Raw genomic sequence first — 22200 nt, 5'->3', positions numbered from 1 at the left:
TTAGGTCTATCTGTCTATCAATTTGAGCATGATCTATCTCAGAGCGTCTGTGGATCAAGTGCTAGAGCGCTGGTCTTCCATCCAGGCGGTCCGGATTCGATCCCCGACCGGGTCGTGATGGAATTTGTGGTGGACAAAGCAGTCGCTGCAGAGTATATTTCTCGGGTACTGCCATTTCTCTCTCTCATTTCCACCAACACTCTCCAATTCATCTATATTTCTCCTCTTTCATCATCATCTCCGTTTCTTTCCCCCATTTCGGACTTGCAACCGATGCAGAGTCGGCTGTGGGCCTCCACCGAACTTGGGCTCCGTGGTATGTGGTCATTAGTTGCTGGTGGTAGTGCTATGTACCGTCGGCTCTTCCCTGGCCCCGTGGAACCAGCGGTGAAGTCAGCGTTGGAAAGATAAAGGAATTCAGGCTGTAGAGGAATTCGGGGGCGACCCGTAGGGAATCTGTAGAGAAGGAGGGCATTAAGACATGCACCCAAATGATCAAGTGTGAGAGCAGTTATAGCCCATGTTCCTCCCCTTAAGGGGGACTAGTATAGGCCTAGAGCATACCTGCACAAACAACGCTCAACGAGCGCACGCGCTCCTTCGGAGTGGGAGAGCCATGTTTACCGCTCGCCGAAACGGAGAGGAAGATACGTCAGAATGACATAGACTTGCTATAGGTAGAGAAGAGGGAAACGACCACTCAGTTATCTAGTAGAGTGCAGTGTGTAGGCCTATTCTCAGTAACTGTTTCACGTTGCTTACCTACTGCTACAGTACAGTATGGAGAAATCTAAAAGACGGAACATAACATTTAACATTTAACGATTTACAGCTCGAACTTATTGATTTTCAATGTGACCTAAGGGCTAAAGATCGTTTGAATAATACTACTAGCCTGGTTGAGTTTTACAAGACTAAACATTAGCAATAATATCCACGACTACACAGGCTGGCTGTGAAAATGATTGCTATGTTTGGCTCAACATTTATATTTGTGAGCAATTGTTTTCTATAATCAACTTTAATAAAGGCAGACATCGAACATCTGTAACTGATGTTTCATTATGATCAGTAGGCTACTGTTCCTTTCAGCATCCAACAGTATAAAACCTCGTTTTGATATACTGATAAATAAAAATATAACAAAATGATATTGCACATTTAAGTAGCTATAGAATTTCTATTATTTCTGTGAAATAAATATTTCTTCATTAACTAATATTAGTCCAAGATAGTTTTGCAAACACTGAACGGGAATTAATTTCACGAACACTCGTAATAGTGTTCAGTATATAGAGCGCAGCTAATATCTACATTCCGCTCATGAGCTTTGAGCCGGCTGTGAGAGCGCAAACCTTGTGCAGGTCTGGCCTAGAGGCTATTATCCATATTCTATCTAACTTCTTATGCACGCTATATTTATCTATCCCACTACCTCTCCATTAAGTACATCTTTCTTCACTTTTCATCTAAATTTTTCGTCTTTCACTAAATGAACACAAGGTGAAATCCTATGGCGCGTTGTCAACATGACGTGGGGTCTGCATCTAACAAGCAAACATTTTCATGGGGGCAGATAAAAAAGTTATTTTTTTTTTCTTCCACCATGCTAATAATGTCAAAACAAGTGCTTACATAAATTTTGGCCATTTCACCACAATTACGAGACCGTCCAGAAAGTGACTTTCTCTGGGGCCGTTTACAGAAAAAAAAACAATTTCATGGAAAGATTTATTGGAACAGATACAGCAATTTAAGAGACCGGCAGTTACGTAGACTTTCGGCTCCCCCCTACTACCATTAATGCACAACACAATGTCAATACGGCGGTTGCTGTCGTCTGCGATACAACAAACTTTTCTGTTGATTTTCGGGTTCGTCATTTTTTCCGGTTACTATATGCTTATTTAAGTTGTATTAACTCTCGCTATTGGTTTTATATTTTATTTTATCCGTCTTAGTATTTATTTTATTATTGTAAATATTTTTTGTTTTATCACTATTATTATTATTATCATTATTATTATTATTACTATTATTATGATTAATATTATTATTAATGAATTATTTTGTATTACAATCTTTGTATCATTTTTGTCACAATTATGCTATTATTATTATTATTATTATTATTATTATTATTATTATTATTATTATTATTGTTACTATTATTTCTATCATCAGCATTATTATTTGATCCCTGTAAAATTTATGTAGACTACTGGACTGTACCCGAGCACGAGCATATGCTCATTTCGGTTATCCATACATATGTATTCAGAAATGAGACATTTGTCATACCGATTCGGATCCCAGGCAGCAGACTTCTACGACAGAAGGGCACAAAAATTGATCTCATGGTATGAAAACTGTCTCAGTTCCAGTGGGGAACATGTTGAAAAATATTGCAACAATTGCTGTATCAGTTTCAATAAATCTTTTCATAAAACAGTGTATTCCTGTAAGAGGGCCCCAGGGAAAATCACTTTCTGGCCGGCCTCGTAATTGCGGTGGAGTGGCCGAAATTTGTGTAAGCACTTGTGTTGATATTATTAACATGGCGGAAGAAAAAAAATACTTTTTTTATCTGTCCCCATGAGAATGTTTGCTTGTAAGATCATAAAATCTTACGTTTACTATGGACAAACATGTATCTCTCATAATTGTTTCGAACCCAGAATTATTTGTTCCAGACAGCGTTGAAATTTCGTCTAAATGCCGGTGCACAATAAACCGGGAATGGAAACGAGAACGAGAACGGAAATATTGTTAAAATGTAAAGGGTGGGGCATAACATCCTCCCTAATTTAAAGTTTAAATAAATAACAGGTGGATCAAAATAAGGAAACTTTATTAATATGAATGGTATCTTAACAATGGGAATTTTTCATTTTTTGAATAACGTGTCTCTCAAGTGGTGCCCTTCACTATCAATGCATTGTTGAATGCGACTTCGGAAATCCTGCATCACTCTAAGTTAGCATTTCTTGAGGACTAAGACCAATTTCTTCCTGTATTGCATTTCTTAGGTCTGGCAAAGTCCTCGGCCGATGTTTGAACACCTCAGCCTTAAGTTGCCCCGAGAGAAAACATTGCAGGGTGCGAAGTCTGGTGATCGTGCTTCATCACTAAAAAGAACCACAGCATCTTCAGCATCTGCATTACACATTTTCACTTATCGGGATGAGTGAGTCATAAAAATTTCCGATATTGGAGTGGACAGAACCCTCGTGAACTTCATGTAAAATCTCTACATAACGACCGTGTTACCAGCGAATAGGGATTATAAAGAATGGACACTTCGCGTCGGTACCTTTGATGTAGCTGGACTGATTTCAATGACCTTCAAGCCAGCTAAAGCGTGAGATTCTGCTTTCATCCTAGAGTTGGCGCTGATATCACACCAGCTAGCAGTCGACACAGCGGAAATATAACACATATAATTAATACATCTAGGTACATTATGTACTCAAATAAAATAAATTGGATCCATAAAATAATAAATCCGTCATTAACTGTAATGTCTAGACTCTAGAGTTCCTTTATAATGAGAGTTGAGACGTTGGCCCCAACAACAATTAAAATATGTAATGATTTGATAGCGCTGAAAATGGAAAAATAAAACTCTTACGAGAAGTAAAACCATATACCTATATTATATTATATACAAATATTAAACGAATTCGATACTTAATTTTATAATGTATTATATTATTTTATAATATAATTTATGATATCTGAAATATAAAATATTATTATTACAACTAGTTTGTCACTGAGAAATAAGGAAAAGCTGTTAACTTGAATTTATTTGAAGCAAAACATTACTAGATTATGCAATAAGGTAGGCGATGTTTGGATCCTGTGTCTCAACTCTATTCTCAATTATTATCTTAGCGTATGCTCGATTACACTAACCTCTAGCGCTTGAAAATGGAACTAAACGCTGGCGCACAGAGAAACAAAACACAGGAAAATTCGCTCAGTGTCCATTCTTTATAATCCCTATTCGCTGGTGTTACTGTATGGTGCGCGGTTGCAAGAGTCGGGATACTTGGTCCTTACTTTTTTTTAAAAGGATGGTGCTACTGTTACAGTAAACTCTCAGAGGCACACTTTTATGATCAACAATTTTTTGGCACCAAGACTCAATGCGCTGCAGATTGACCAGGTATGGTTTCAGCAGCACGGAGCCACCTCTCACACAGCTCAGATTTCTCTCCAAGTCCTGAGACAGATGTTTCCCGGACTCTTAATTTTCCCTGGCCAGCACGATCACCAGACCTTGCACCCTGCAATGTTTTTTCTCTCGGTGCATCTTAAGGCTGAGGTGTTCAAACATCGGCCGAGGACATTGCCAGGCCTAAGAAATGGAATACAGGAAGAAATTGGTCTTATTCCTCAAGAAATTCTAGTTAGAGTGATGCAGAATTTCCGAAGTCGCATTAAACAATGCATTGATAGTGAAGGACACCACTTGAGAGACAAGTTATTGAAAAAAATGTAAAATTCCTACTGTTAAGACACCATTCATATCAGTAAAATTTCCTTATTTTGATCCATCTGTTTTTTTATTTAAACTTTAAATTAGGGAGAATGTTTTGCCGCACCCTTTATTTAAATGTGAGCATTCACAATTAACTATTGTACAGGTACATTTATTTTAACAATATTTCCGTTCCCGTTCTCGTTGCCGTTTCCGTTCCCGGTTTATTGTGAACCAGCCTTTAGTCTTTACTACACCAAAGTCATATTTGTGGTTTGTGGACGTATAGCTCTTCATACGCCCAATTTTTACATCTGAAACAAATACCATGCTAAGGTACAAAGATCTGATCGCCGGACACTACAGGATTATGTTCAACAGCCGATGCAATTACGAGACCTGAACCGATCAGACAAGGTTCCAGTACGGACAGTTTCTTGCGGTTTTGATTCTAGAGGCGGTTATTGTAAATGATCGCTTTTTCTCTCGATCCTCCTGATCCTAACGTAAAAACCAAAGAGCAGACGTGTTTTTCTCGCAATCGGCGTTGTCGGTTAAGGCTGAGATTCTGCGGGAGAGCAAAAAGTCACCAAGCAACAACATTAATTCCTTTTTTATCTCTCAGTCCTTACATAAGATTATATTATGAGACAATTCCATAATACTGAAAAGTGACCTAAATCTCCCACCCAGAAAAAATCAAACAACAAAAAAAGAGGTGACATTGGAGCATTATAAATGACTACAATATCTAACACAAAGGAGTAATAATTCTATAGAAACAGTTAAGGTAATTTGAAACTTTGAAGAACTATATATTTATACAGAATGATTCACGAGGATTTACCGTCCCATATGGAGCTTATTTCCGAAGATATTCTGAACAAAATAGTAATATACGTTACAAGAGCGGTATGTCGACGTTTTCATGTTCGAGGAAAAGATTGAAAAAGCGAAACGTAGTTGAGCTTTTTCAATCTTTTCCTCGAACATGAAAATAAACATACCGCTCGTGTATCGTACATTATTTTGTGCTAAGATCGTTTATTACATACCTGATAGACGAATTTCTAATTAGTTGCAATGCAATCTCCATGTTGGTTTCTGTTTAATGACGGCAACTTCAGAAAACCAAAATATCTTTCTTAAACATTATTGCTATAAAATGTTTTCTATGTTTACTATACTCCAGCAGGCCGTGATATACGTCTGTTTTTTCCCCCTAGTCTATAAATGCGAACTTAAAACAAACGGTAAGGTTATGTAATGATTTATTTTTCATTTTAATATTTTAACAATATTATTTATATAACATATTGCAGTAATAACATCCGCATCTGGAATCTTGTTGATTTTTTTACGGCTTCCTTAATGTTACTTGTATCAGGAATGTAATAAGTTTCGTGGAGTAGTAGACTTTACTTAATTTTTGCAAATATTTAAAAACAATAATTAGCATTGGAATTTAGGTGAAATTGCAGTGGTAAGTTTCCAATTTATAATTATTACTATGTTAAACGTCTCTAAAAATAGTATGTTAAAAGCCTAAAGCAGTAAAATGAATGTCGCGCTTAAGCGGTAAGAAGAGGGAAATTGTTATGTGTGTTACGTTGGGAATACTGAATGTGGTATTTCACACTTACCGCGTATTGATTCTGTGCGGAAAACAAGCAAATACGCACGATCTCGCACAAAAATGTCATATAAACATTTGCCCTAATCTCAATATTTTCAGAATTACACTAATTTCAAGGTGTTTGTAAAATACCATTATTCTTGAGTTTTAAGGGTAAAAGAATATTACAGATAAAGAATGAACTATTCCGGAGTATCATTTCTTTAATTAGCTAGTATTCTGAAGCTGGAAATGTGTTGTGAATTCCATAGTTGCTTCGTACAGATGGAACTAAATAACATATTATAATTCAGTTACCTACTATAATGATTTACTAGATTGCTTTGCAAGACAGCAATTTAACCTATGGTGAATTTTCTAGTAGAGCATAAAGCGTCAATATAAATTGCATGCATGAATGCTTAATTAAACATTCTTAGATCCTTTCCGTGGGCATGTGCCGCTATCTTATACCAGTGTACGTAATTAATTTAAGAATGCATTTTGCTGATTTTGTGAAGTAACATTTCGTTATTTGTACACTCGTGTGTTGTACCCCAGTTGTGAACAGCCCTATCCTTTAGAAAAACCCCGCTATTTATGTATACATCCCAGAATAAGCGCTCATGTTTTACAACCACATAAAACAATGGACACAACAATTACCATTAAACAACACTGTCGAACACAAAACAGCAAATAATACGTCCCGTATCAAAATCAGCACCGCGAGGTGGGAGGTCTGCTTCAGCAGTTACAAAACCTGAAAACTTTTAATTAATCGATTGATAATTTAATAGTTGAAAATCGGAAAGCTACAACACACACAGACACAATCTTGGAGGTCTCTCTCTCCCTTGCCACATGCTATCATTTCAATTTACAGTCACGATAGTCAGTTGTCTACACATTATGGGCGTGGTGCAATGGTTCATTCCATCTCCATTTAAATATGATGAACGCAGAGGGGCGGTAGACAGTGCTACCTGTTTGGCACTCTGCTGTAGAATTAATTGACTCTGAATTTACGAGGTCGCTTTCCTAGCATTTAAAATTCATTGCTGTTTACCTATAGTTTATATCTGCGTCCAACGCCAATTCCCTAATAGACACAAGGGGAAGGCTTTGGAAGTGGTGCGTGACCTCAAACGTAGATCAGTCTTCTTGCTGCTTTCACGGCGATCTAAAATAGTCCGAAGCATTTACTTTGCTTCTCCGCTAAGAAATGCACAGAGATTTACAAAATTGAAACCGAAGACATACGAACGGAAGAGGAAACACGTAACTTAAGAAAGAACTAAAAGCACAGGTAAGAAATTGAACAGAACTTATGCACGAAGGACGACGGAGACGAGGACACACATTCAATTGACGACTACGACAATGATGAAAATGATGACGATGATACAGAGCAAAAATAGCGGTGATGGCTACAGGAACGGTAACAAAAACGAAGACGACGAGTAAGAAACGACCATAATGACCATAGGAAGGATGACAAGGACGAAGATAATAACTAATAAAAACGATGATGGTGACTATAAGAAGGATAACAAGGACGACGATATAAACAAGTAAAAATGACGATGATGATAACTACAGGAAGGATAACAAGAACGAAGATGATAACGAATAAAAATTATGATGACTACAGGAAGGGTAACAAGGACGACGATGTAAACAAGTAAAAATGACGGTGATGATAACTACAGGAAGGATAACAAGGACGAAGATGATAACTAATAAAAATGATGATGATTACAGGAAGGATAACAAGGACGAAGATGATAACGAGTAAAAATTATGATGATGATTACAGTAAGTATAACAAGGACGAAGATGATAACGAATAAAAACGATGGTGATAACTGCAGGAAAGATAAAGACGAAGATGATAACGAGCAAAAATTAAGATGATATTGATAATGATGATGATGATTACAGGAAGGATAACAAGGACGAAGATAATAACGAATAAAAACGATGATGACGACAGGAAGGATAACAAGGACGAAGATGATAACGAATAAAAACGATGATGACGACAGGAAGGATAACAAGGACGAAGATGATAACGAATAAAAATGATGATGATTACAGAAAGGATAACAAGGACGAAGATGATAACGAATAAAAACGATGGTGATAACTATAGGAAGAATAACAAGGACGAAGACGATAACGAATAAAAAATTATTATGATTACAGAAAGAATAACAAGGACAAAGATGATGACGAATAAAAACGATGTTGATGACTACAGGAATAACGAGGGCAACAATGACAAGTAAAAATGATGATGATGATGATGATGATAATGATGATAATGATTACAGGAAGGATAACAAGGACGAAGATGATAACGGATAAAAACGATGATTACAAAAAGAATAACAAGGACGAAGATGATAACGAATAAAAACGATGATGATGACTACAGGAATAACGAGGACGACGATGACAACAAATAAAAGTGACGATAATGATAACTACAGGAAGGATAACAAGTACGAAGATGATAACGAATAAAAACGATGATTACAAAAAGAATAACAAGGACGAAGATGATAACGAATAAAAACGATGATGATGACTACAGGAATAACGAGGACGACGTTGACAACAAATAAAAGTGACGATAATGATAACTACAGGAAGGATAACAAGTACGAAGATGATAACAAATAAAAATAACGATAATGACTGCAGGAACATGACAAGGATGACGATGATAATGACCAAAACGGTGTTGATGATTAGAGGAATGATAACAAATACGACGATGACAACAAGCAAAAACGATTATAACCAAAGAAATGACAACGACGCAGATGGTAAATGAGTAAAAACGACGATGACGACTAAAATAACGATAAGTATGAGAATGTTAACGGGGAAACACGATAATGATTACTACAAGAACATGAAAAGGACGATGATGATAAGAAGGAGAAACGACGAATAACTACGACAAGGTCGTCGATGATGGTGATAGCGATTATGACGAGAACAATAATAAATAAGTTATTATTATTACTACTACTACTACTACTACTACTACTACTTTAGGATAATAATACCAACGATGATAATGTTGGCGACGAGGACCATAAGGAATACGGATTGTGATGACGGTGAATATATAATAATAATAATAATAATAATAATAATAATAATAATAATAATAATAATAATAATAGTCTAATGAAGGCGATGATGATGATGACAATGAAAATAGCGAACTTCAGAATTTCATAATTATTGAAGCTCTTGATTTCGGTAGTTCTCTTGAAGCCTAGCCATAATTATTGTATCCCTGGAGAATCAAACGTCCTAAAACAGAACAGCAGGGTCGGCGGCACATCTGACTTGTGCCAATTAGTGATTAATGACGAGCTGCCATATTAATCGATTAAAGGGCAATCGGCGCCCCTCGCCCCACCTCCAGCCCCCTGTCACCATGTCATCAATGATTAATCAATCCATCACGCGTGCTGCCCGCGGTGTCGTGATGCACGCAGCTACGCACGCACGCACTAGGTGATGGACTCCTGATGAAAGCTCTGTTCTATGCATGCACAGTGAGGAGATGCCAGTGGTGGATCTCACAGTCAGTAGCTTAATATTGTGGGAAATTAAATTTCCAACACTGAAGCATCGTCTGAGACAATGCAGCAAATGCCGGTGTAACGAAATTCTGGGAACAGTGTAGGGCAGCGTTTCTCAAACTATGGTTCGCGGACCACCTGTGGTCCTCGAGGTCTGGCCTTGTGGTCCTTCAAAAATGACAGTAGAAAAAATTAAATTCAAACGAATTGCGTGTCTCACTATAGCTGAAAATCTCAGAGTTTCGAAATAACGCATGGCAATCGCCTTTCACTTTTTCTTCCAGTACTGATATTTAATGAAATTTATTACCCTACCTGTCTACCCACTTCCTACTCTACTCTCAACAACAAAAGAGGAATTTGAGGCACTATGAACGTGGTGTTTCTCGCCATCTTTTCCCTGCACATCTGGTGCCTGTAATCCAGCCAGGAACCACCCGAATTCATAACAGAGGACCAAAGTACCGAACCTTTTCATGTATTTATGACTTTTTAATAGTTTTAACCGACACCCAGTCTTGCACATTGAAATGGTCACGTACTGTACGTCGTACACAAATAATACAACTCTGAGGTCACAATTTGAAACTTATTTTCTAAGTAAATATGGCGAATTTCCATAGATTCATGATCACTTTCATTGCGATATTGGAAATAATAAACTTTCATAGAGTAAAAGAGAACAGTTAATTGAAGTCTCGAATGACACCGGACTTAAAATGAAATTCCAAGAGGAAGGTATGGTTAATTTCTGAACCGCATCACAAGTGAAAAGAGAATACAGTGAACTGTACAATGGTGCATTAGAGATTATAATTCAGTTTGCTTCTACGTATCTGTGTGAGAAAGGGTTTTCATCACTAACTCTAATGAAAACAAAGTAGGCTACCGAAATCGACTCGATGTATGTGACGATCTCCGACTTAAGCTTGCCAGTATACATCCAAGTATAGAACAACTGTGCAAGAATCCCATTAATGTGAGTACCAACATTTATTTATTTTTTTAGTTAATTAGTTAAAGATTATCTAAACTCTAATACTTCGAGTTATTAAAAAAAACGAAAATGAATTTTCTTCTATTAACATTAACTTAATTGGTTAATACTAATATAAAATTAATTAAATTAAATTAATTTTAATTAATTGATTATATTTTAAAATATAAGTACACTGGTATTAAAATATGTTACAAAAATGATAAATTTGCTTTCGAAGGGAACAAGAGTAAGGTGGTCCGCGAAATTGTTCTGACTTTAAAAAGTGGTCCTCACTTCAAAAAAGTTTGAGAAACGCTGGTGTAGGGGACCAAAACAGACGGGTTACCATTTAAATTTTTTTACCTTGGAAACTATTCAATCAATAATGACCAAGCTTTACGCGTATTCTCTTGGGCAGTCCTGGATCATTCCTTATTTGCTGAAAGGCGCGTCCAATCCGAAAATGCAATTCTTGAAGTGTGTTCATCTAAGAAGTGTAAACCAGGCTTTTTACATAATCCCAAAGACAAAAATCTTATCGGATTTAAATCCGGTGACCTAGGGGGCCACGGTACAGGATGTCCTCTGCCTAAGGGAATGTCGTTTGAACGGTTAATTTGCGGTTCAATATCTATTGGAGCTCTTTTGCTTTTTTATTTAATTATTGACAACCACTTTTGAAATATCCTGTATTAATGAGTATTTTAAACTATTTTTCTAGTTTCCATTAAGTCGAAACATTGGTTTGTAATGTACCTTTTCTCAAAAACTAACATGGACAGATGTGTGGACATTTTTTCACGCATGTTAGGAGCAATAGGCAACAATTCGAGGAACAGAGAATGTCATATCATTATAATTCATTTCATTTAGTGTTCTGCCCAAGGGCAGATCTTTCACTACAAATTCACCTTTCTCCAATCTTTCCTATTTTCTGCCTTCTTCTTTGTTTCCTCATATGATCCATATATCTTAATGTCGTCTATCACCTGATATCTTCTTCTACCCCGAACTCTTCTCCCGTTCACCATTTCTTCCAGTGCATCCTTCAGTAGACAGTTTCTTCTCAGGCAGTTCCTTTTCCTCTTTCTGATCAGTTCCAGCATCATTCTTTCTTTACCCACTCTCTCCAACACAGCTTCATTTCTTATTCTATCTGTCCACTTCACACGTTCCAATCTTCTCCATATCCACATTTCAAATTCTTCTATTCGCTTCTCTTCACTTCGTCGCAATATCGACATTTCGGCCAATAAGACATTTCGGTCAATACATTACAACGATACTCGGGTAATGCCACGTTTCAGTATGTATGTATTTATTCACACTGCAAATGGGTAAATACCCAGTGGCAGTGGTAACTAATTACACTCAATAATTACATTAATAATAAATTACAATTCATAATATTAGTAATAAAATAATAATAGCAACATATAATATTATTAAAAAGGAGCATCCTAAATTAAATGAAGCACAATCACTTAATATAACATAATTAGATATAAATCTAATTTATATCTTAACCTTAAATTCGAATTTAAACCCACGTGTATGTATGATATATGTGCATACTTGCTATAAGGATCTCTCAGCACTACACTCATTTCGCTATCAGTTTACTCACTGCACTGGAACTATGAAACATTTCACTGACACTATCCTGGTTACACTAACACTTCAAAAACATTTCACTGTTCAAAAACTTTGCACTACCACTATAAACCATAAAACTTCACTGACACAAACACACTTCACTGACATAACACACTTCTTCACTGATACAACATTTCAAATAACAGAACATCAATTACATCCTTATTATTCCGTAGAATTGTACTTACTATATTAACCTCAAATCGCTAGCCTAGACCCCATTACAAGCAATTTAGGACGTTCATGTTTCTGCCCCATAAAATGCCATATTCCATACAAAGCTCTTCACTAGTCTCTTCCTTAGTTCTTGTTAAAAAAGTCCACAGAATATGCTCCTTTTTCTATTAAAAGCTTCTTTGGCCATTACTATCATCCTTTTGACTTCCTGGCAGCAGCTGATGTTTGTAAGGTAATGTTCAACATTTCCAATAGAAAAAATACGTTTTCATAATGGAGGAAACTACGCAATAAAAGCATTTATGATTTTGTGGCCAGATTAAGGCAAGAAGACTACGATGTATTGGACATGTGTTTAGAGCTCCAGGAAAAATAAAAATAAAAAGAGTGTTCACAGAAAGTTCTTTAGGAAAAAGACCACTACTGGGAAGATCTAAGGTTAGATATTTGGAAAATCTGAACGAAGGAAATTTATGATAACTGGAAAATTGTTTTCTAGGTGAGGTGCAGTTGTATTACCCTATATTATAAATTCAGCTGCCGAGAGCTTTCATAGCTTATAATAATAATTAATTCAGCAGCTAGAAATATTTGAATTCAGTACTTCCTCAGTCTTTGTTTACACATGGGAAGTTACTAGTGTACAGTAAGATGTGCGTGACTTCAAAGTTTATTATCTCGAGGAACCGTTACCTCAAGTCAAGGTATCGTAAGATACTTAACCTAATCAGAATACAACCACTCCGAGAGTAACATCAAAGCAGGTTTCTTCTTAAAAACACATACCACAGAGTATTTAGGGTTCGTTAGGTTGGGGCCCTTAGCATTTTAAATACCGGTGCAAATTAATACAAAGAAGACACTTAATGAATTTTTATTTAAACATGTTTTGTGCTATATTTCAGCTGTTTCCTTTTTAATTAGAATTCATATTGAAACTTGATCTTCTGCGTTGAAGGTAGAATCTACTCCAAAATATTAATCTTCCTTTATTTCTTGTACTAATTGACATACTGGACATTGCTTTAATTTTGTTGTGAGCGCCTTAAGTCTACTGTTTAAAACTAACTGTTAAAATAAGTTAAAACATATTTAATTAAGGGGTTAGGTACAGCTTACAGCAGTAAAATTTTTAGAAATATTCAACATTTTTTTCCTTCATTACTGTATGTTTTTTGTGAGTTATAGTTATTAACACAAAAATTGTTTATATTTCAAATGCTTAACAAAGATCGGTATATCGTTTTTTTTTATTTTATTGGGTTATTTTATGACGCTGTATCAACATCTAGGTTATTTAGCGTCTGAATTATATGAAGGTGACAATGCCGGTGAAATGAGTCCGGGGTCCAGCACCGAAAGTTACCCAGCATTTGCTCCTATTGGGTTGAGGGAAAACCCCGGAAAAAACCTCAACCAGGTAACTTGCCCCGACCGGGATTCGAACCCGGGCCACCTGGTTTCGCGGCCAGACGCGCTGACCGTTACTCTACAGGTGTGGACGGTATATCATTTTGATGGGGGTAATTGTATTACACCCCTTGGAAGCATTAAGTTGTAAAAAAAGAACTTGGTAGCAGGAGAGTTACTTAATAATATTCGTGTGTTAATGTTCAGACTTACAAGAATCCAAGCCTCTGTATTAACTTGACACTTAGTGCTTTCTAACAATTTGCCGACATCGAGAAAGTTTTAACAGTTCACAGAAAATGAATTCGTTCCTACAAAGAAATGCCTACAAGTTTCTCACTTGACTTCCGATGATTTCTCTACCTCAAAACTAGTCGATCTTTTTGTTCCGTCTCGTACACAGAGTTCTAGGAAATGCTAGAACAATCTGTCTAAAAGACTGTTATTCCCGAATGAGGTGTCGCCTTCATGTTCTGTGCCACACGACCAAGTCCCTATTGATAATAACGTGACCGCACGCATCTGTGTTGAGGAATTTCATTGTTTGGTAGACGCATTCCATTCCACAAACACGAGTATACATAAAGCAACAACGACACAGAAGCAATTCCAGAAGAAGTTAGACACATGTCAAAAAATGTCAGATAGGGTGTCAAAGTTACGTAAACACGATATTTATAACTAAACAAAACATTAACAACTTTTTCAGTTGACAAAATAATTTCATTATAAATGTGCGAAAAAGAAAAGGAAGAGACAGCTACATTCGCATAAGTGCACATCATTACAATAAAATAGATGAAATGATTAGCCTAAAAGTGTCCCGTTAAGGGCAAAGGCCTCCTCCTATAGAGGGAGAGCTCTATTTGTCTCACGCGGTGAGCTACTCCGCGTAAGAGATGTTTACAACCTTGGAATTGTTCACTTGGTTCACATTTTGCACTGTTGGATATTGTTCGCTCGTTTCTGTCGCACTGGTTTTAGTCGCTGTTCACTTGTCTTCTTAGGTTTTTCCAGTCTTCCCTATGTCTTGCTCTGCTTGACCAATGGCTTCCTACTCGTTCACTGAAGAGGTCGGCCCATCTTCTTCTTGGTCCCGCGTGTTCTCTTGCCAATGCGGGGATCCCATAGTGTGACTGTCTGCGTCCATCTTCCGCCTCTAAGTCGTGCAACATGGCCTCCCCACTTCCATTTGGTGTTGGTGGCTGGATCTTTAATTGCTGACATCCTTTGTAGCACTTCGTTTGGAACTCTGTCCCTCAGTGATAAGCCTAGTATCCTTCTCAGCATCTTTCTTTGGCATATTTGGAGACTGTTACGAAGTTTGGCAGTGAGAGACCATATCTGACACCCATATAACAGTACAGGAGTTAAGCAGGTCTCCAATATTTCTATTCTGATTTTCTTGCTGAGTGTTCTCTCCAGTACGATGAACTTGAGAGTCCAGAATGCCTTCCACGCGAGAGAAATACTTTGTTTTATTTCCTTCTCTTTCTTCTGGTGGAAAGAGACGATATAAAATGTGAAAAAGTAGGCTATAACAGAATGAACTTAAGTCGTTGCAATATTTAATTCAACGACGCTTTCAACTATGAAATTCAGATTCGAAATTCAACGTGCGCTCGAAATGGCCGACAATTTTCTCTGCAGCCCCCCATTAGGGATAGAAATCTTTGCCGTATCGTAAATCTACAAGTCCACGCCTGTGGAAATTTTTTTCTGTGTAAAATATTCTTTCGGGACTAATATGGGATTAGAATTTTTTTTGTTTTACTCTATCCAAGGAATGCACTCTTATATTACTTCTAGCCTTTATATACAGAGTTAAGTATAAGTAATCTTATTAATTTAGGGAGTTATTCTTTGAGATATTTCGAACAAAAATGTTTAATAAAATTTCGCTCGTTTTTGCTTCCTTTTCGAGATAAAAATTGTTTTATATGAAACATTTCATTCAGTGTTTTGGGAAAGCCATTGATTTAGTTCCCGATATGCTCAGTCAATTTAAGAGAACAGTGTATTATGATGACTATTACACTTTTACTACGTCACACTACTTTCGACCAATAAAACGGTACGAAAAGACGTCTTTCAACCAATCATGGCTGCTTATCGCACAATTTTATCGCGTCCCTAGCATTTGTTTAATTTTATCGCGTCCCTAGCATTTGTTTAATTTTATCGCGTCCCTAGCATTTGTTTAATTTTATCGCGTCTCTATCATTTGTTTAATTGTATCGCGTCCCTGGCATTTGTTTAATTTTATCGCGTCCCTAGCATTTGTTTAATTTAATCGCGTCCCTAGCATTTGTTTAATTTTATCGCGTCCCTAGCATTTCTTTAATTTTATCGTGTCCCTAGCATTTGTTTAATTTTATCGCGTCCCTAGCATTTCTTTAATTTTATCGCGTCCCTAGCATTTCTTTAATTTTATCGCGTCCCTAGCATTTGTTTCTTTGGTTGCCAACATTTCACACTGCGCTGGTCTAGACATAAAAAGTATATATATATATATATATATATATGAGTAGCTTAATATCAAAGACGGACATCTGACTTCAATCGAAATTTAGATAGCTGAGGTTTTTTATACAATTTTTCATGCTCTTTCCAGTTATAGTGAAACCATATGCAAACTCTAACACTACATTTATAAAATAAATTGTGTTAAATATTACAAAGAACACTGTGAATTAAAAAATTGCCTCTAGATCAAAACTATGGAGACGACAGATGTCCGTCTTTGATATTAAACTACTCATATATATATAGAAAATTACAAACCACTCCAGTCGATGCACAGCAGTTTCAAATATGACTCGCATTGCCATTCAAGAACAAGAATTAATAAAAATCACTGATCACACCTATGCATCTTCTGAAATCCTATTTACAAATAAATGAAGAGCACCATTCGGAAATCCTGAATAAGTTGAATACACCACGTAGGCCTACATCAACGAGTTCCACTTCTATTACGCACACGTCCAATATAACATCAATTGAACCACCAACCACATTCAAATTTGAAAATTGTACATTCAATAAATATTCCTTTTAAATTTATTCATGTTTATTTTTATGTCATCGTCGTTAATTAAAACTTTTCTAACACTTGTATATATTAGTTAGGATATGTTATAGCTTCTGCTATATGATATTATGGATAGTCACGTATCAGAGATTGTTTAATATTAAGATTTATTGAAAATCATCTGTCAAGTGACGTTGATTACTGGGATTCGGATAATTGAAGTGGAATGCAACTGTTTTAATAAAAATGAAACTGAATCAACAAAGCCTTCTTGACTAGTAACACTGCTATCGTGATATAGATCGATAACTTCTCGACGAGATGGCATTCTAGTAATCATAACTCACTACTACCATCTAGCATGCATCTAGCGAAATATTTTTAATGTCGAGATGGTACAAATTTGAAGACAGTTTTGTATTTTCGTAAGTCAATTAATATTTTATTGTATTGGAGTACTTCGTTACTTCTAATCTTTATATACTTTCTTCTAATCGTATAATAGTCAATTAAATCCCACTCGAGTTTTGATTTTCTCTAGATAAATCAAAACCTCTAGTGAGATTACTGTTGATAAATTATTGAAAGAATTTTAGTTTTGTAATTTAAATGTGCATAAATTTGAACCGAACAAATGTAACATTGTGAAATTCCTCTAAATAATGAAAAATTGCATTGATTCGGATCAAATTTACTATAGAATTAATGGTCAAAACTAAAATTCTTTCTATAATTTATTATCATATTACACTGTTCTCTTAAGTAGTTAGGTATAGCTTACAACAGTAAAATTTTGGAAATATTCAATATTTTTTTCCTCCATTACTGTATCTTATACAATAATGAAAATTAGTATGTGTAAAACATTGTCTTTCTGCTATATGAAGAAAATATTTGTATGATTAAAAAAATTATTTATATATATTTTTTAAATTCAGTTCACTGTGCAGCGATGAAGCATTTCCCACATAACTCAAAAACTATCCAACATTCTGTGATGAAATATTTCGTATGTATTTATGCATGTCATATCTATAATATGATGCAAAATCACTTCTCTACCTTTGATAGATTGTCTGATAAAAAATAAATTCATTTAAAAATGGCCAAATATAAGTATTTTCTTCTAACACAAAATTAAGATACCCGGCCCCGGAACAATTTTTCCCTCGAAATTATTCAAATTAACTTTACAGGGAGTTATTCCTGAAAGCTTATTTGCATAATACACGTCACTGTACGTAACAGAAAACCACAATTTAAAGTCATACAGAGTTAGTGTGCACTCAAATGTTGGTTGCTTGACTGTTGTCAGCCCACTTTGAGGTCTGTGGATACAGAAGGAAAAATTAGATCGGTGTCGGGTAGAGTTCCCGGGTAGCTCAGTGGGAGAGCGTTGGTACGGTTAACCAAAGGTCCCGGGTTCGATACCCGGCCCCGGAACAATTTTTCCCTCGAAATTATTCATTGTAAACATGAGTTTCAGCAATAAAATAAAAGAGAGAGAACATGAAAAATTTAACAAGTTTATGAGTTATGAGGGAAACGCTTCATCACTGCACAGTGAACTGCCACCATTTTAATTTTTCGAAAAAAATATATATATATTTTTTTTTCGCATAGCAGAACAACTGTGTTTTACACATACCAATTTTCATTATTGTACAAGATACAGTAGATACAGTAATGGGGGAAAAATGTTGAATATTTCAAAACGTTTTACTGCTGTAAGGTGTACCTAATCTCTTAAATTTATTTATTTATTTATTATTTTGCTAATAATCGTAACATAAAATATAAAATATACAGAAAAACTTTAGCTGGCCCCTGGAAGAGTAGAACTCGTGCTCAGGGGCGGATTCCTGAATTGAAATTAATAATTACACAATACAATTATAATTAATAATTATACAATACAATTTGCAATTATAGTGTATATAAATTTAAATTTGCAATTTTTCAATTTTTATAAAATCCATACATAACTTTTTAAATTTAATACTAGAACTATTCGAATTGACAAGATTAGGATATTCAAATATAAATTTGTTATATATTCTTGGGTCTAAATTATTACTATGATTAAATACTGTAACAGTGTTGCATTTTGGTTCAAACAATCTTAAAGAATTCACACCTTTTGTTTCATAACTATGCGAATACAATTCAAAATTATTTCGATTTTTATGTATGAATTTTATTAATACAATATAATAAATTTGTCTTACGTTAAGTACATTAAAGTCTAGAAACAAATTTTGAGATGGAAAATCAATAGGTTTATGAAGACATATTTTAATTATTTTCTTTTGTAATAAATAAAGTGGATTAAAATTGGTTTTAAATGAGCTACCCCATCCTATAATTCCATACATAATTAACGATTGAAATAAAGTTAAATATATTTTACGTAATAAACTTATTGACAAGTAATTCCTCAATAAAACAAAATAATATACTATTTTACGTAATTTATTACAAAGGTAATTAATGTGTTGCTTCCATTTTAAATGATTATCGAAAATTATGCCTAAATATTTAACTTCAGAGGACTCTTTAATAATCGGACATTTACACTGTATAAGACAACAATCAGAATTATGTAATTTAATACTTAATATAGACGTAGGAGGTTTGTTAATTTTTCAGATAATGAGAATGGAATAATTATGGTTTTAAATTGACTGAGCATGTTGAGAATTAAATCAATGGCTTTCCCAAAACACGCTATAAAATGTTTCATATAAAACAATTTTAATCTCGAAAGGAAATAAAAATGAGCAAAATTGCATTAAACAGGTGTACTTGAAATAAGGCTATCTTAGAGAATAACTCCCCGAAATTATTGCCATTGTCGGTTCACCCTGTATACAATACCTATATGCATGTGTGATATAATTTGAACTTTGTAAGATTGGGTTTACTGGGCACAATCCACACTGCTAGTCTTTCACAACCGGCGTTATTTTCCTGGATAAAAATTGCAAGCCGATTTCGATTTGTTAATTGACCGCACTGGCATTCAGAGATCCGCCACTTGTTGGCAGTATTGCGCGTAATTTGCATACTATCGTAAATTCAATTCTACAGCCTGTCACGACAATTATTCCTACGTGGCAGTCGAGCTGGGGCCGGTAACGCACTGCAAATATAGTTAAAAAGAACCAATCAAATGCAGACACGTCCAAGCATTGGCAAAGTCCACTCTATTGTAACGCTCGCACAGGATAGTGTGTGAAAGTATGGATCGAAGAATCGGCAAACAGTCATACTGAACTACAATTTGAAAATTTTCGATAAAAAAATTTTGCAATAATTATTGTGAAAATTATTTGTATTAAAGATCTCGGACGTAGCTCAGGGGTAACGAAAGAGACTCGTGATCCGACCCTGCGATAGGGCGTTGTTCGATTTCCGTTTGAGCTGGTTACCTATAATCTTTTCGCTGTAAGAAAAATCCTAATATAAACAATAGCACGTGACTGAAGTGAGGCTTCATTGGCCGCTGTTTGGCGCCATAGATTCTCAGTACGTGTTCCCGCCTACTGTTGTACATTCTGTTTCATGTTAAACATTTCCCGTTACTCGTCAAGTAGACCTAACCTCACTACTATGCATTCATTTGCTTAGGAAACATTTACTTTATAATTACTGTAATTAAAATTCACTTTAACTTATTATATACATTTAAGACTATTTGTTTTTCTCCGCTTTTGAGAGGGTTTCCACTCTTATGTATAATAACCACACACACCGAGGATGCAGAAGCTATACTTCAGTACCATATGCTTACATGAACGACTACGAGCTCGAGTGACGCCGGCTTGTTACAAGAACAGACCACAGTATAAGAAGAATCAGTAGGGACAACTCTTGTCGGCACCTTTGATGTTGTTGGTACTAAATTCAAGCTCAGTAAGGTCTATTTCTCAATGAATCCAACTATGTCGCTAGTATCAAACCACTATCAAAATATTAGTAAAATATTTATTTATTTATTTATTTACTTATTTATTTATTTATTTATTTATTTATTTATTTATTTATTTATTTATGTATTTATTTATGTATTTATGTTTTTATGTATTTATTTATTTATGTATTTATGTATTTATGTATTTATTTATTTATGTATTTATGTATTTATTTATTTATTTATTTATTTATTTATGTATTTATTTATTTATGTAGTTATGTATTTATGTACTTATTTATTTATATATTTATGTATTTATTTATTTATTTATTTATGTATTTATGTATTCATTTATTTATGTATTTATGTATTTATTTATGTATTTATGTATTTATTTATTTATTTATGTAATTATGTATTTATTTATTTATTTATGTATTTATGTATTTATTTATGTATTTATTTATTTATTTATGTATTTATGTATTTATTTATTTACGTATTTATTTATTTATGTATTTATTTATTTATTTATTTATTTATTTATTTATTTATTTATTTATGTATTTATTTATTAATTTATTTATTTTTTTGGTCAGTAATACGAATAATTTTGTATGTATATTATCTATCATTAGTATTGTCGCTAGCAAGTCAAAATACTTATATCCATTGTTGACGTTCATGTTCGCACTTCACCGCAACGAACGCCATGATGTATTATGTTGTACTTGGATCAATTTTACCAACATAAACCTCAAACAGTGACTTGAACGTTAGCGTCAATTAGTGAATATTTTCATGATGATTGCATACGGAAGTAATTATTATTATGGTTATATTGCCATTCCTTTGCCTCATGTCTTTAAAATTATTAAAAGATGAGTAATGAATGTTTTCAGTTAATATTAAATTATGCCAGCCCTGTCGTAGATGGAGAACCATCTGGTGGAGGTTTCAGATAATACACCCGGTTTCGTGACATGCGCACTCAGAATTTGTTCCCACGAAATGGCCAGTGGCGTAGCGTCAATGTAAGCTAAAAAGCTTAGCTTCCCCAGTTAATAATAATTTCATAATAAACCTGCAGTTTATGGAGAAAATTATTTATTAATTTAATAGGATTTATATTTACGCGTTAAATATTGTGATGCGGCAGCTCAGGATGATTTGTGATGCAGCAGTATACAAGAAGCCTGCACATACCAGCTTCCAAGCAGACCGGTTTCTTCTGTGTAATCCACCCCGCAGATTTTCCATCCCTTTCTAACTAAACTACCCTAATCGCAAGCCTCGCAAAGAAGCTAGCTTTAACATTT

At 34.9% G+C, this 22200-nt stretch overlaps 1 protein-coding gene and 1 non-coding gene across 2 annotated transcripts in view; one reads left to right on the top strand and one right to left on the bottom strand.

Annotated features, from left to right (window-relative positions):
- The window catches only part of ara (araucan), a 699589-nt gene that overhangs the window by 595661 nt on the left and 81728 nt on the right, over positions 1 to 22200 (bottom strand). The window lies entirely within an intron of this gene.
- Positions 18337 to 18408, top strand: TRNAT-GGU (transfer RNA threonine (anticodon GGU)). Its single transcript has one exon. It is a non-coding gene; the product is annotated as a tRNA-Thr (tRNA).

Source organism: Periplaneta americana, chromosome 14 (assembly GCF_040183065.1).
Source record: "Periplaneta americana isolate PAMFEO1 chromosome 14, P.americana_PAMFEO1_priV1, whole genome shotgun sequence".
Taxonomy (NCBI): Eukaryota; Metazoa; Arthropoda; class Insecta; order Blattodea; family Blattidae; genus Periplaneta; species Periplaneta americana.
The sequence above is the reverse complement of the archived record's forward strand: the minus strand, read 5'-3'. Positions and strand labels throughout refer to the sequence as shown.